The sequence below is a fragment of the Pseudorca crassidens genome, chromosome 1, assembly GCF_039906515.1.
Source record: "Pseudorca crassidens isolate mPseCra1 chromosome 1, mPseCra1.hap1, whole genome shotgun sequence".
NCBI classification, from domain to species: Eukaryota; Metazoa; Chordata; class Mammalia; order Artiodactyla; family Delphinidae; genus Pseudorca; species Pseudorca crassidens.
This window is the reverse complement of record NC_090296.1, coordinates 67,739,243-67,754,293: the sequence shown is the minus strand read 5'-3', so window position 1 is coordinate 67,754,293 and position 15,051 is coordinate 67,739,243. Positions and strand designations below refer to the sequence as shown.

Here is a 15,051-nt window from a genome sequence, read left to right as displayed (position 1 = left end):
GGACTTCCCTCGTGGTCCAGTTGTTAAGACTCTGGGCTCCCAATGCAGGGGACCTGGGTTCGATTCCTGGTTAGGGAACTAGATCCTGCATGCCGCAAACTAAAGATCCCACATGCCCCAACTAAAGATCCCACATGCTGCAACTGAACATCTCACATGCCATAACTAAAGATCCTGCACACGGCAAGGAAGAGTCCGTATGCAGCAACTAAGACCTGGAGCAGCCAAATAAATAAAATAAATAAATATTAAAAAAAAGAAAGAAAAGAAATTAAAGACAGAAATAAGTATAAACACATTCCATGTTCATGGACTGGAAGACTTACTATTATTAAAATATCAATACTACCCAACTGATCTACAGATTCAGTGCAATCCCTATCAAAACCCCAGTGACATATTTTTTCCCCTTTCTTTCTTTTTTTTTTTTTTGGCCACATTGTGCCCCTGGCAGTGGAAGCATGGAGTCCTAACCACTGTACCACCAGGGAATTCCCCCCAGTGACATTTCTTAGAGAAACAGAAATACACACTCTTCTCAAAGTCACATGGAACATTCACCAAGACAGGCCACACTGTGGACCAGAAAACACACTTTCAGCAAATATAAAGAATTAGAAATCATACAAACATGCTCTCCACTCTGACAGCTTTTCAAATTGCCTTTAAATTCACATTTAATGTAGGAAAAGTAGTGCTTATGGGGAAATTTACACCAGTCAATGTATATATTAGAAAAGATCTAAAATCAACAATTTAGCTTCCAACTTAGGCAAACAGAGAAAGAATAGCATTATAAACCTACAGCAAGCAGAATAATAAAATTAGAGCAGAAACCAATAAAGCTGAAAGTATACCAATAATCAATGAAATAAGATTCTTTGAAAAGACCGATAAAATTGATTAACTTCTTAGCCAAGCTAACCAAGAAAAGAGAGAAAAAACAAATTAATACCAGAAATGAAATGAAAGAAAGATCATCACTACTGATCCCAAGGACACTGAACATATAATAAAGGAATATTATGAACTCTATGCCCACAAACTTGATAATTTACATGAAATGGAACAATTTCTTGAAAGACAATCTACCAAAATCACACAGGCGAAAGAGATCATGTGAATAGGACTGTATCTATTGATATTAAAGAAATTAAACCAATAGTTAATAACTTTCTATATCAGAAGGAACCAGGCCCAGATGGGTTCAATGGTGAATTCTACCAAACATTTAGGGAAGAAATGATACCAATTCTCTATAATTATTCTAAGCAATAGAAGCAGAGGGTACACTTGCTAACTCATTCAATAAAGCCAGCATTACCCTACTATCAAAACCAGACAGATGTCACAAGAAAGGAAAACTACTGATCAATTATCTCTCATGAACATGAACACAGATGCAAAAACCCTCAACAAAATATTGTCAAATTGAATCCAACAATATATACAAAGAATTACGTAACAAGTGGGATTTATTTCAGGTATGTAAGGCTGGTTTAACATCTGAAAATCTATTTATGTAATCTATCACTAACTGGTTAAACAGGTTAAAGAAGAAAAACCATATGACCATATTAATAGATGCAGAAAAAGCATCCAATAAAATCAAACACTGATTCATGACAAAAACTCTCAGCAAGCTAAGAATAGAGGGGAACTTCTGCAGTTGATAAGATAATGTACCAAAAACCTATAGCTCAATATCCTATTTAATGGTGAGAAACTAGATGCTTTGCCTCCTAAGACAGGGAACAAGGAAAGGCTATCCCCTTTCACCACTCTTATTCAACGTCATACACAAAGTCCTAGCCAATGCAGTAGACAAGAAAAGAACATTTTAATTGGAACCATAAAAAGAAGATTAGCGTGGCCCTTGAGCAAGGAGGATATGCAAATTCATGAAGTATTCCATGTTTTTAAAAAAGAAAATTTTAAAGTACACACATTGAGAAGGAAAAAATAAGACTCTGCAGATGACATGACTGTCTACGAAGAAAATTCTAAAGAATTACCAAAACCTCCTGGATCCAATAAGCGATTATAGGAAGGTTAGAGGATACAAAGGTAAGACAAAAATTAACTGCCTTCCTATATATACTAGCAATGAATAACTGGAATTTGAAAATTGAAACTGAAAACACAATGCTCCTTGGTATCTATCTAAATTAGCTGAAAACCTGTGTCTACACAAAAATATGAACATGAATGTCTGTAGCTGCTTTATTCATAACTGCCAAAACTTGGAATCAACCAAGATACCCTTCAATGGGTAAATGGATAAACACTCTGGTACATCCATACAGGGAATATTATTCATCATTAAAGAGAAATGAGCTATCAAGCCAAGAAAAGACATGGAGAAACCTTAAATGCATATTCCTAAGTGAAAGAAGCCAGTCTAAAAGCCGACACACTGTATAATTCCAACTATATGACATTCCACAAAAGGCAAAACTAGAGACAGCAAAAAGAGCAGTAGTTGCCAAGCATTTGGGGGTAAGGAGAAAGATGAACAGGTGAAGCACAGGAAACTTTTAGGAACGGTGAAACTGTTCTACGTGGTACTATAATGGTAGATCCAGGACATTATGCAACTGTCAACACCCATAAGCCAGTACACAGAATGAACTTTAATCTATGGACAAACATTAATAATAATAATGTATGAGAACTGGTTAATTGTAGCAAATGTACCACACTATTGCAAGATATTAATAACAAAGGGAAACTGGAGGGGAGGCAGGCAGCAGTGCCACACCACATATGGGAGCTCTGTCCTATCTGCTCAATTTTTCTGTGAATCTAAAATTGTTCAAAACAAAGTGTTCGTTAACAAGCATTAGTGAGGATGTGGAGAAACTGGGACTTTTGTGCACAGTTGGAATTATAATGATGCAACCATAATGTAAAACAGTATGGAGGTTGCTCAAAAAATTAAAAATGGAACTAACATATAATCTAGCAATTCCACTTCTAGGTATATATCCAAAAAAATTGAGAGCATGGTCTCAAAAAGATATTGCACACCCATAATTCACAGCCAGCCTATTCACTACAGCCAAGAGGTGAAAGCAACACCACTGTCCATCAACTGATGAACGGATAAACAAAATGTGGTATATACAAAGAAATATTATTCAGCCTTAAAAAGGTAGGAAAACCTGTCACATGCTACATGAATGAACCTTCAGGACATGCTATGTCAAATGAGGAAGTCACAAAAAGACTACATAATTCCACTTTTATGAGGTCTCTTAAGTAGTCAAGTTGAAAGAAACAGAGTGTAGAGGGGAATTCCCTGGCGGTCCAGTGGTTAGGACCCTGTGCTTTCACTGCCAAGAGCACTGGTTGGATCACTGGTTGTGGAAGTAAGATCCCGCAAGCTATGTGGCAGGAAAAAAAAAAAAAAGAATGCTAGTTACAAGGTGGGGAGGAAGGAGGAAAGAGAAATTGTTGTTTAATGGGTTTAATGTTTCAGATTTGCAAGATGAAAAAATTCTGGAGATCTGCTTCACAACAGTGTGAATACACTTGACTAAACTGTACACTTAAAAACAGGTAAGATGATAAATATTATATTTTTAGCACAAATTTTAAAAAGTATTTTTAAATATCTTTATTTGAAAAGGCAAACCAGATAGAAGAAATTTGCAAAACATATACCTGAGAATGGGCTCATATATATAATTCCTATCTGCTCCCCCAAAAGGTATACAACTTAAAAAAAAACCAACAAAAAACAGCCTGATAGAAATATTGTAAAAAGACTGACAATACCAGGTCACAAGATACCAAAATGGCCAATAAAGATGTGAAATAGTTCTCAACCTCATTAGTATTCAGAGAAATACAAATTAAAAATACAATAAACACAACACCAGGTTGGCTAAAAATTTTTTAATCTGATAATACTATTTGTTGAGGAAGATGTGAATCAACAGAAACTCTCATAAATGACTTATGGGACCATAAAATGGTATAGCCTCTTTGCAAAGTTTTGTATTATCTATTAAAGTTGAAGATATAAATACATTAAAACCATATATTCCTAGCTACATACCCAACAGAAATGCATGTATGTATGTGCCTACTAGGAGACATGTAAAATATTCCCACACCCATTTTTTATAACAGCCAAAAACTGCAAACAATCTAAATAACCATCAGATCAGAAAACAGACAAATTGTCGTATGTTAGTACAATGAAATACTACCAAGTAAAGTAAATGAACAAATTAAGGTTCCGAACAACAAAGATGAACCAATATAACATTGAGGAAAAGAGCAAGACACAAGAGACAACATCCTATACGATCTACTGATATATATAAACTTCACTATCAGGCAAAACTAAACTAATACATTTAAGCAATGAACACTTAGATAGTAACATACTAAAAAAAAAAAGCAAGGAAATGATTACACAGAAAGCCAGGATAGTGGTTACCCCTACGAGGGAAGGAGGCAGTGGTGATTTGGAAGGGGCAAGTTTTAAGGCTTCTAGGGTGCTGGCAGTACTCTATTTTTTGACCTCTCCAAGAGTGATATCATGGTTGTCCTCTTTATAATAAACCGCTAACCTGTGCAATTATATTTTACACACTTCTGTAAGTTATATTTCACAATTTTTAAAAATTTAAAAAATTAATCTCACTCTTAAGAGTTAGATTTAAGAAGTATATTTTTATTATGAAGATATTGTCAAAGACCTAGGTCCTTTAGTTAAGAAGAGAAAAAGGTTCAAAAATGGAATATGCAGTAAGTTCAATAAAGGATAAACTTTTTAAAGAACCATAAATTTTCATTTTTTATTTGCCAGAATCAACTAATTTTAATGTTTTTAATTATTTGACTTCAAAAGTATAAAACTGAGTAGATAACTAACTTGAAATTCATTACTACATACACAGTGTAAGACAGAAATGAGCTTTTTTATAAATTTGTTTCCATATCCAATCTCAGTTAATTCAGAGTAACAAAACTTTATTGTTAAGACAACTTTTCTTCCTCTGAATATAGATAAAGGTACCCATTAGGGCTATATTTTATCATCTGAGTTATTCAACAATCAGTAGGTGATTATCACATGAAAATCTAAAAAAATTACTTGACACTGACAGCAGAACAACTTTTTTAACTGCAAGACCACTAGAGGTCACCAGTGCAAAACATCCAACATTGATTCAGCTAATACTATCAACCTAAAGTATTTCACAATTACTGTAGTTTCCAATATTTCTAAATAAGAACATTTTGCTTAAAACAAATAAATTACTTAACAAAATGTTTTATTGTAAGATTATTCTTACTTTAAACAAAATTTAAACTGAATGCAAACACTGGATATAGGTAATTTTTATCTAATTATTTTAAAACAGTCTTCAGAGCTTATTTTAAAAACATATATTCAGAAACGACAACATCATTAAGGAGCAAACTAACATGCAAGGAATTTTAAAAGATAGTGTTAAATACTTCAGATTTGGAAGCAAATTAAAGACAAAATCAGGCTATAGCAACTACTAATAAATTCATATTATTAGTATTTAAAATAGTAGGCTCTCAACAAATGTTAGGAACCTCTCCCCTTACGGATAAACTCAAATTATACAGGTGACTCTATTCTAAGCACTTAAATATTTTGGGTTAAGCAAGTTCAGCTGTAAATAACTTAAGGTATAAATACAGAGTCAGCTGACCCATGGAATTTTATTTGAAATGTAAAATACAAGAAAAATTCATAACATATAGAGGTTTCAAAAGCTGGCTAATTATCAGAAATAACCAAGGAGGTTAGATTTTACACACACAAACACACAGCTTCATAATTCAGTGTGTTGAGGAACTGGAACTGCACAGAAAATTTTGTATAACCATCTGGTAACACAAGCAGTCAGTTCCCCACCTAAGGTACACTCAAAAAGTATACTGCTGGGACTTTCCTGGTGGCGCAGTGGTTAAGAATCCGCCTGCCAATGCAGGGGACACGGGTTCAATCCCTGGTCCAGGAAGATCTCACATGCTGCAGAGCAACTAAGCCCGTGTGCCACAACTACTGAGCTTGCGCTCTAGAGCCCGTGCTCCACGAGAGAAGCCACTGCAATGAGAAGCCTGCACCACAATGAAGAGTAGCCTCCGCTTGCCACAACTAGAGAAAGCCCCTGTGCAGCAACGAAGACCCAACGCAGCCATGAACAAATAAATAAATTTATTTAAATAAAAAAGTATATGGCTTTTCAAGAAGAATAAACAAAAAAGCATGCTTGCAATAGCCTGTAACATTTTTCATAAAAATAACATTTTCCTATTTTATATATTGCTAACAATTACAGGGAAAAAAGAAACAAAAAATACTAAGATTTCCAGAGGCAAATAAAACCTTTATTTTATTTTTATTTCTGCTCTTTATAATAGAGTCTAAAACAGAATTTAATAGAAATACCGCAACCATCCTCTAAAATCTCAATGTAATTTTAGATGGTAGTAGTTGGCTTAAAGCATAAAAGATTTTAAATTTTTAACTATAAAACCTGTATTTCAGTAAGTTCTCATTTATCTGGCATTTGAAAGCATAAAGCTCCAGGTATAAGCCCATTTTCTATAAACATAAGAATTTACCCCTTCAAGGTATAAAACTATAAACCATTTTAATAGACTTTCTAAAAACACGTTTAGGGAATTCCCTGGCAGTCCAATGGTTAGGACTTGACACTTTCACTGCCGTGGCCTGGGTTCAATCCCTGGTGGGGGAACTAAGATCCTACAAGCCACGCAGAGGCCAAAAAAAAAAAAAAAAAAAAAAAAAAAACCCAACAAATTTTTAACAATAAAAAAATTTTTTAAAAATAGAAACACATTTAGTGACATCTTGACCAATTTTAAAATCTGTTCCTTTTTTTTTTTTTTTTTGCGGTATGTGGGCCTCTCACTGTTGTGGCCTCTCCCATTGCGGAGCACAGGCTCTGGACGCGCAGACTCAGCGGCCATGGCTCACAGGCCCAGCCGCTCCGCAGCATGTGGGATCTTCCCGGACCAGGGCACGAACCCGTGTCCCCTGCATCGGCAGGTGGACTCTCAACCACTGCACCACCATCAATACAAATTCATAAAAATACTAAAATATTGCAAAAGCCAGTAATATGGTATTAATAGCACTGATTTAGAACCTGCAGAGTAATAATAAATTGACACATCCCCTTAGCTGCACAGAACCACTTCTTACCAATATACTTAAAACTTCTACCAAAAAGAGTCTTCCCACTCACTCTCTTGGTCAAGCTTGTTTTCTATACTACTGAGGTACTGGCAACAAGCTTCCCTCTTTCCTCAATCATTCTATTTTGTACCAGGCTTGGAAACCAAAAGAATAAATGGACTCTACTCCTCTAACGTATTTTATTGCTATTTACGTATCTTTGAAAAGAGAATGAAATTCTTTTAAGAATATGGCTGGGTATAAACTTTTAAAAAACTAAGTGGGAAAAGCTTCTACGTAAGTGACTTTCACCTTTTATTATTTGCTTCATTGTTTTCTGCTGACAAGACTGATTCTTTGGGGAAGCCAGTAACAAAAGAATGTTGACTTAAATGAAAGATTACGGTTCTATCATAAAATAGCAAAATGGCTTTCACATGACTACAATTAGAGGAAAAAAACATTTTTTCTTGTTATTATTGGAGAGCAAACTTTTGTTCTCAAGACTGGTATGTTTCTTGAAACCACATTTTTAAACCAAGAGATATTTCTAAGTTTATAATGAAAATAAGTAATTACAAATAATAAAAAATAATTTTACAAGCAAGTTTTTAAGAACAGCTTAATTTATTATTCTTCCTCTTAAAGTACTTTTAGTAATCAATTAAGGCAATACTGATCAGGTAAGTTATTTAAAATCATTACAAATCTTGAGATTGCTAATGTGAGAAAAAGACATTTAGTTGTGTAGTATGATTTTCATTAGTAGGGGTCCACATTCCTTTACTAAAATCCTTTAGGCCAGATGTGTTCTGGAAATTATTACTAAAATGTATGTACCACAAATTACTTAACCTTATCCAATGCAACTTGCAGCAATAACAAAATCAAACAAATACAACAAAGTATATGAGTGTTCAGTATGTGGGATAAAGACTATAAATAGCTGTTACCAAAACAAACTTGGGTCCACTTGCCCAACACACAGCAAAGCCAATTTACTGACAATGGGTGTGGTGAAGAAGTACACAGCTTACTGCAGGGTACCAAACAAGGAGAACAGGCAGCTCATGCTCAAAAGACCTGAACTCCCCAGTGGCTTTCAGGGAAGGGTTTTTAAAGACAACATCAGAGGTGAGTGTTGCAGGGTGTTTGACAAGCTTGTAGACACTCTTCTAATTGGTTGGTGGTAAGGTAACAGGATGATGTTTCAGGAATCTCAATCATCAACCTTCTGGTTCCAACTAATCTGGGGTCTACTGCTTGAGTCCAGCATATAATCACCCCTCTCCACAAATGGATGCAGAACAACTCAAAGATATGCATTAGATTGTTATCTATATCCCTTCAGGAGGAACTAGGAGGCCTGTGACTCTAATAACAGAGTCATATACTAGTCATTAACTACTTGAGTCTGTTCTTTAGAACTTGGGTAAGGCTAGGAGACTAAGGCCTTTTTTTTCTATAAACAAGGAACAAGGGACACAGAGGTGCTTTTGAATCTAGGAAGGTCCTGAAGGGTACTGCTCAGTTTCAACGCCCCCCTTTTCTTTGATTTTCCTCAATCCTGAGGGAAACAAGGGCAGGACAAGAAAGGAAATAAAGTTTTGGATACAAACGTTCATCATAAATTTTGGCAGGGGGACTCAGTTTCAATTCCCTACTCCTGTTTTAACTTTCCCCCAATCTTTACGGGAATGGGGCAACAACCACTCTGGCTACTTCCTGTTGAAATGGGGGCATAGTCCTGCTTCAATTTGGGGAATGGACCATGAGTTAGAGATATTCCCGAGTTCCAAGTCTTGGATCTGAATCTTGCATGATTAAGATCTTAGTCCCTTGATCCATCACTGTGGTGCAACAGACCCAATTAGAATTAAGAGGAAGAGTGAAAACCCAAACTTTAAATAAATCTCAGAAAACAGATCTCATTCCCTGAGGAATTCAGAAGAATAAGCCTGAAAATCAGTCTATCTGGGAGACTTGTTGTTGCCAGGTAGCCAGCTGCTTAGATATAAAATTATATCTAAGTAGGTTTAACTTCTGATGTGGTATTAACATATAAATAACAGGAGCTACTGGCCACTACACACACATCACTTTTTCCTGCTAAAAATCTAAATCTAATAGAATCTAACAATTCTATTGTCATGTAATACTCTGGCTAAAGAACCTAGCGCCTCCTGCTAGGAAGCTAGGGCTTGAGCTGTCTCATTTGTTACTATTATAAAAGAAAAAATTTAATAATTACAAGAGATCTTGAAACTATAAGGTTGGAGCTGGCAGGTGCCAGCAGACACTGCTTTGAGAACAGCTGGTGTCATCCCTGAGTCCAACACAGTTCAGAAAATGCAAGTTCCCAGCTAAACAGAAATGTGTCTAAAATCATGTCCATAATGGCCACCAAGTTCCTACCTTGGATGCCTGAACCACAGTTACTCAGTTTTGATTTCTAAATGCATTTTTCCCCCCTTAATGGTTAAAGGAGATGAACAACATATGTCTGACAGGCCACAAAACAGGCTATTCTACTTTAAGTTAAATCATGATGTATAAGGCAGAAAGATTTCCCCATACCTCGATGTGGGAAAATTTCCTCTATCATTTCCCCTTTTGTTTGCAAATCTTTCCATAGATCAAAATATTTGTTCCTAGATGCTAGGATGGTTGTTGCTTCCTCTGGGTCCATCACGTCCTTTGGTGCTAGGCCTAATTGTGTGTGTGTGTGTGTGTGTGTGTGTGTGTGCGCGCGCGCGCGCATGTATTTACCTAGTTATCCACATTGGATGAAAACTAATCAGACATAGTGAACAAGCTCAGACCTATGATAATAGAGAAGCATTTTGTAGTCTATACATTTTATCAATTATACCAAATTGTAACACGAACACTGTACATGTGCTTTTAGCAGTGGACTTAAAGCAAGCAGCAATACATGTTATGAGTAGTTATACTCTGTGACAACTTCACTAGAAAATTTTCTTTTCATCCTAAACACTGGGGCCACCAGTATGCTGTGAAGTAAAACAATAACTTTCAGTGTTGATAGGGAGACAAATATCTGGTAATCAATTCAATTGAATTAGTAGGATAGGTCTTACAGGCCTGGTCTGGATTCCTGGATCAGCTGCTTACCACTGCTGTCATCTTCTCATCCTGATGTGGGTGTCACTTGGGGTCAACAGTCTTTTCTATAGCCCAGCCCACTGCAGAGGCATAATTTCTTAAGTGGGAAGTATGAATTAAAGAGTCAATGTCCTTCAGTTTCGTTGTGCATTAGCCAACTAAGAGTAATTAATAAGGATCCTTTTCTCTAGATTGGAGACAGTCCTTTAAACTATGCCTTTCCCAGTATGCATAATCTCCTGGTTGTACATCACGGGGTATTTGATCTTCATCCAAAGATAGTTTGTTGCGATAAGCTTTAGAAACAAAGTTAAGAGTGTCCTTTTAATAATTCAACTAAACTTTACAATTATGTGACTTAACAAAGAGCTAACTGGGAAGTGGGTCTAAGGCGGTAAAAACAGACCTCAATTAACAAAACTAGAATATCCACTGAAACAATTTTTCTCCCTAAAATTGCCTTCATTTCTACCAAATATAGCCAAATTACGACTAATTTAATCACAAAATAAGTCTGATTAACTGGTCACAGAGGCACTAACAAGCCATCCAGGAACTTTTCATAAGGAGTCTCAGATTGAATTCTTTAAAAGCCTCTCAAGGCCAGGAAAGCCACACCAAAGGCTTGCCAAAGATTCTGCCTGTGGTATCTATAGATCTGAGTGAATTCCTCTCTTCCAGAGGTCTCCAAAATATCTTGAGGTTCCTGCACCTGCCAGGAGGTGTTCTTCCTTATTCACCTGTTAAGGCTGCTGGGAACCTAAGAGTTTTCAATTTCTGGAGGAATCAGATATAGAGAAAAGATAAATGTTTCAATTCTGCTTACAAAGGTATAATTTACCAAATTTTTCTAAGTTAGAGCTGAAGGAGACAGGTTCCCTTATATCTGGAGAACACAAATTAAAAGCCAGTAACATTTCAAAAAAAACCCCATAAAAATTATATAACTATATTAACCAATTCACTCAGTCCTGTGTAACTAATATTTTATCTTAGTCTTTTGTTAATGGTTTCATGAAGCCATCAGGTTTTCCATTAGAATTCTTTAATTTTTTTTTACCCAGTTCAGCAGTATGATTTGAAATTTATCAGAAACCTATACTTGTCAAAAAGTTCTTTCTATGAAACTTCTTGAAGATGAAGCATTTGTGCAGAAGCATCAGAGTAAAACTCTACAAATGACAAAAGACTTTAAAAGGTATGGTTAAAGATCTGATTCCAACGCAATTCACAAAGAAACCTGGTTATTGTTGTGACCTGCAACATTTTAAGATAATAACTAGAATTATGACTGATAATATTATACCAAGACACATCCAAATTTTAGAAATTTTACATTATTTTTGGAACACTTACATTTAAGACATTTACCCGTAATAACCTAAGGTTTATCACCACTCATTTGACAATGTTTCCCATGTAACTTAACATATCAAGTAATCCCAACTAATTAGTCTAATATCTCTCTGAGGTGCTTCAGGGGCCCTATGGAGCATCCCAAAGTTAGTGAGAAATCAGGAGAGCAACAATCAGAATTTGATCTTTGGGAAGTTTGCTAAAAACATCAATAAGGCTTCAAAAAACACTCAGTCAAACAGGATTAAAGGTCACTATGAAATAATACTCACTTAACCAGAAGGGAAAATCCAATTAAAGTGGCATTCCACTCAAAACCAGATTACCAAGTCCTATGCCTTCCCCCTCCCCACAGAAGGAAATTTCCAATTAAGGCAACCCCATAGGAAAGAATACCCTGGTGTAATCACACGGAGGTTCTGTCAATTACCAGAGATGACTTACAGACCAGGACCAGAGCCTTGTTTCCTTCACCACAGAAGCACCATGGACAGTGATGCCTGGTCGACAGCAAGAGGCTGCCCTTAAAACAAAGGTGTTCAGGAAGCTGCTGGACAGGATCTGAGAGCTGCCACCAGCCAGGGGCTGATGTGCCACAGGCAAGATGCCCACTCTGGATGACAGTTCATTTGTGGTTTCCAAAACTGTTACTGAACCAAACTTGGGTCCAGTCACCCAACACACAGCAAAGCTAATCTACTGACACTGGGTTGTGGTGAAGTAAAGCACAGCATTTATTGCAGGGCACCAAGCAAAGAGAATGGGCATCTTGTCATCAAAAGACCCAAACTCCTTTATGGCTTTCAGGGAAGGGTTTTTTTAAAGGCAACATTAGAGGTAAGGGTGGCAGTGGGCCTGATCAGCTCATGAACATTCTTCTGACTGGCCAAACCCAAAGTCAGACATCAATAACTTTGCCTTAGTAAAGAATTCTTAACATAACTTAGGCTCCAGGTGGCATAAGAAAACTATGAATTGGCAAGCAGGATGAAAACTATTTGTCAGCCCAAACAAACTTCATACTAAGAAAACTGGATTACTAAACCAAATCAATTGTCTTTGTTTTACCACCAATTAGACAAATGCCACTAGAATATAAGCTCTATTAAAGTATGAATATTTGTCTTTTGTTCACTAATATATTCCTATTATCAAGAACATTGCCTGGAATATGTAAAAACTCAATAAATATTTGTTGCTAAATAAATGAATGAAATCATAATTACAGTTTCTCAGTTTACTCAACTGTAAAATCTGGGAGTGACCATATATATATATACAACTTCTTCCTGAATCTCAAAATACGTAATTCATCTATGGTAGGTGATATTTCTTTAAAGAAAATGTAAAGTTTTTCACATGCATAAAGGAAAAATTTACTTTGGTTAAGTAACTGTGTTTGTGATTTGGTAATTTTTAAATCTAGTCTATGTTAATTCAGTATATTAATGATCAAAAATTAAGAAAATATTTAAGACATTTAAGAAACTAAGCATGAATAAGCTGAAATAATCCTAAATTTAGGAGTCTTATGTATCTGTGCCCACATTTGTTGCTACAGTACTAAATCCAATCAACGTACAGTTTTTTAACCTAAAATCTTACATTTTCAAGGAAAAAAGCCCTGAACACAATCCCTAATATATACTTAACTAACCTTAAGAATGTCAACTAAGAAAACAATTTTCTTTTGGAAATCCCCTTTAACAGCTCAAGTAAGACACTATTACTCAATAAAAGTTTCCACAAAATAGGATGTCTCTGATGTGGCCCAAAGCTACCACAGTTGTTGGTCTAAGAAGATACCTTGGGCTTTAGTGCTCTGGAATTCTGTGGAATACCCTGGGTTAAATTTAGTTCATTTTCCCACAAGGAAAGCTTATAAAAGGGTTAAATTTACTCTTCTTCCTGAAAAATCCTTGGTAAGAATTAAAACTTAGTTGTTAATAAGTCAGCTATCTTTTAAAAAGAAAGGTGCCTTTTAAATCTCTAGGGGAAAAATTATTCATGTAACTTACTAGCTCATTAAAACCATTCATATATTTAACAAAACGTAGTGCACTGCTCATGTAATTTTTTTTTTTTTTTTGCGATATGCGGCCTCTCACCGCTGTGGCCTCTCCCACTGTGGAGCACAGGCTCCGGATGCACAGGCCCAGGGGTCACGGCCCATGGGCCCAGCCGCTCCGCAGCGTGCGGGATCCTCCTGGACCGGGGCACGAACCTGCGTCCCCTGCATCGGCAGGCGGATTCTCAACCACCGCGCCACCAGGGAAGCCCTGCTCATGCAATTTTGGTACTAGGAATTCTAATAGCTTAATTTGTTGCACATCTTTAAAACTAATGTAAAAATAATGATATGAATATATGACAGGTATATAGAAAGTCCTAGAATGTGCACGGCTTGCCATGGTTACATACCTCGAAGTGCAATTCTCTTCTGATCCCAAATAAACCCATCTCTGCTAAAGAAGTAACCGTCTATTTGTTTTTTTAAACACACTCAGGTTCTGCTGCTCACGGCTCAGAAAGCCAATACTCAACAGGGTGTTGGTTGGAAAGGAAAAGTTCCTTTATTCAGTAGGCCGGCAACCTGGGGAGAAGGTGGACTCGTGTCCAAAAACCAACTCTGAAGATTCTGCTTGACCATGAAAGTTTTTAAAAGGAGAACCATTTTGAGAGGGGGTCAGAGTCTCTGTTGTCTTCCACTCTGTGCAGACTTTCTTCTGACTGGGTGGTGCTGAGGTAATAGGGCAGTGTTCCAGGAATCTTGTGCTCAGCCTGAAGTTACCATCCTCCACCTGGGTGGAGGCCTTAGTTCCTACAGAAGAACTCAAAGGTATTGTTATATATATTCCTTGAGGAAGAACCAGGACCCTGCACTATTGTTCTTGACTGCTGCTCCTTTGTTTCTGCATTCCCTCCCTTCTCTCATAAGCAACTGCTTGAATCTGCCCTTTGGATGGAATTCAGGGAAGGTCAAGGAGGCTGACCACAGTATAATCAGCTGCTTCAGGGTCAAGTTAGCAATACATAGTCCTAGGCTCTATTTTCATCAGCCTTTGACCAGATAAGATCACATCATTTAGCCCTGTTAAATTAAACAAGGAAGCCATTAGACTGAGTTGGTTTTAATGCCTTAGGAGCCTACATAGCCAAACCAAAACCTAAGCCTGTAATGCCTAAAGGTTAATAAATCAAACCTAGGACTTCCCTGGTGGTCCAGTGGTTAAGATTCCGTGCTTCTAGGACTTCCCTGGTGGCGCAGTGGTTAAGAATCCGCCTGCCACTGCAGGGGACACAGGTTCGAGCCCTGGACTGGGAAGATCCCACATGCCATGGAGCAACTAAGCCTGTGTGCCAGAACTACT

General features: G+C 36.7%; 1 protein-coding gene and 1 pseudogene across 6 annotated transcripts in view; one reads left to right on the top strand and one right to left on the bottom strand.

Moving 5' to 3' along the window:
* Positions 1–15,051, bottom strand: part of STRN3 (striatin 3) — a 114,415-nt gene that overhangs the window by 58,925 nt on the left and 40,439 nt on the right. The gene's annotated exons all lie outside the window — the stretch shown is intronic.
* On the top strand, positions 1,834–1,921 carry LOC137207313 (U6 spliceosomal RNA; annotated as a pseudogene).